This window comes from Lathyrus oleraceus, chromosome 4 (genome assembly GCF_024323335.1).
Source record: "Lathyrus oleraceus cultivar Zhongwan6 chromosome 4, CAAS_Psat_ZW6_1.0, whole genome shotgun sequence".
In the NCBI taxonomy this organism is placed as follows: domain Eukaryota; kingdom Viridiplantae; phylum Streptophyta; class Magnoliopsida; order Fabales; family Fabaceae; genus Lathyrus; species Lathyrus oleraceus.
Genome location: NC_066582.1, coordinates 229,706,895 through 229,709,079, shown reverse-complemented (window position 1 = coordinate 229,709,079; position 2,185 = coordinate 229,706,895). Strand labels below are relative to the sequence as shown.

Sequence of the window (2,185 nt, the reverse complement as noted above, 5' to 3'; positions counted from 1 at the left end):
ATAAAATCAAGCACGGTTGACCACAGTTGACTTTTTCAGCTGATAGATGAATCTAGCAATGCATTGATCAATCTGAGCCCCAATTCTCTGATGAAATGGCTCAAGGATGAAACCCTAGCCTCAATAAGCTCCATATAACCATATTATGATCCCCACATCCATTGTAGACCCCATCTCCTTGATATGCCCTGATTGGCCCAACGCAACTGATTAGGGTTGACCAGTGGTCAAAACCCTAATCTCAAAGACTATGCTCCATCACTTGATGATGACAAGACCATGATGATGATGATGAATCATTTCAATCAAGATGAAGACCAATCCCCTTTGAGAACCACAAAACCCTAATTTGGACCTCCACATCCTCAGATGATCAATGACCAGTCCAATGAAACCCTAGCTTGCACATGACCTCCTATCTTCTGATCAAGACTTGGGAGAATGGCTTGCACAAAGTAACCACATGATATGCAATATGCAATGCCTAATGACCTAAAAATGTTATGCAATATGTTATGCTAGTCCCAAGAGAGGAGGGCAAATTTTGAGGTGTTACAGCGCTGCACTCAGCAGTGAGTGTAACGGTTTCGCTATCTTCAAGTTTCCTTTTATTAGAAAGAATTTCTTTTAAGAACTTAGCATATGAGGGCATCTGTGTAATAGCTTCTGTAAAAGGAATGGTGACGTTTAATTGTTTCAGTAGGTCAACAAATTTTTTAAATTGGCCCGCGTCTTTGGTTTTAATTTGCCTTTGAGGATAAGGGATAGGTGGTTTGTAAGGCGGTGGAGGTACATAAGGTTCTTCTTTTTCTACGGTTTCCTTATTACACTCTTCCTTTTCCTTAGGTTTACTTTCTTCCTCAGTTGACTTTTTAGAGTTTTGGTTCTCAATCCTTGGGTCAGACGGTCCTTCTACCTCTGTTCCACTTCTTAATATAATTGCATGAGCGTGGCTTTTCGGGTTAGGTTGGGGCTGTCCAGGAAATGTACCAGTTGGGGCAGCAGTAGGCGCTTGTTGTTGAGCTACTTGCGAGATTTGTGTTTCCAGCATTTTGTTATGGGTAGCCAGGGCATCTACTTTACTTGCTAGTTGTTTAATCTGTTCGTTAGTGTGTACATTCTGGTTTAAGAACTCTTTATTGGTTTGCTGTTGGGAAGCTATGAAGTTTTCCATCATGATTTCCAAGTTGGATTTCCTAGGAACGTTATTGTTAGGTGTAGATGGGGTCGGCTTTTGATATCCAGGAGGTATAGTTGGGGCTTGACTGGGAGCTTGACCTGGTGCGTATAAAGCATTATTACTCTTATATGAAAAATTAGGATGGTTCTTCCAGTTTGAGTTATAGGTATGTGAGTAGGGATTTCCTTGAGCATAGTTCACTTGCTCTGCTTGGATTCCTGTTAGGAGTTGACAATCTATAGGAGTGTGACCTTGGATTCCACAGACTTCGCAATTTTGAGTTACGGCAACCACGGTGGCTGGAGGTGATACATTTAAACTTTCGATTTTCTGGGCAAGAGCATCCACTTTTGCATTAACATGAGCAAGGCTACTTATCTCGTACATGCCCCCTTTTGTTTGAGGTTTTTCTACCATTGTTCGGTCGCTTCCCCACTGATAATGGTTTTGGGCCATGCTCTCGATAAGTTGATAAGCGTCAGCGTAAGGTTTATCCATAAGCGCACCACCGGCGGCGGCGTCTATTGTTAACCTTGTGTTGTACAAGAGACCATTATAGAAGGTATGAATTACTAACCAGTCCTCTAAACCATGGTGTGGACAAAGTCTCATCATGTCTTTGTATCTTTCCCATGCTTCGAAAAGAGACTCGTTATCTTTCTGTTTAAATCCATTTATCTGGGCTCTCAACATAGCTGTTTTGCTTGGAGGAAAATATCGGGCAAGAAAGACTTTCTTCAACTCATTCCATGTGGTGACTGAGTTGGAAGGAAGAGACTAAAGCCATCTTCTAGCTTTATCTCTTAACGAGAAAGGAAAGAGACGAAGTCGAATTGCCTCTGAAGTGACACCATTAGCTTTAACAGTATCAGCGTATTGGACAAATACGGATAAATGAAGGTTTGGATCCTCGGTAGGATTTCCAGAGAATTGATTCTGTTGCACTGCCTGCAACAGCGAAGGTTTAAGTTCGAAGTTGTTTGCTTCGATTGCGGGTGGAGCAAT

General features: G+C 41.9%; 1 non-coding gene across 1 annotated transcript; it reads left to right on the top strand.

Moving 5' to 3' along the window:
* The first annotated feature begins 1,766 nt into the window (after positions 1-1,766).
* LOC127077847 (small nucleolar RNA R71) lies at positions 1,767-1,873 on the top strand. Its single transcript, XR_007787615.1, has one exon. It is a non-coding gene; the product is annotated as a small nucleolar RNA R71 (small nucleolar RNA).
* The last annotated feature ends 312 nt before the right edge of the window (positions 1,874-2,185 follow it).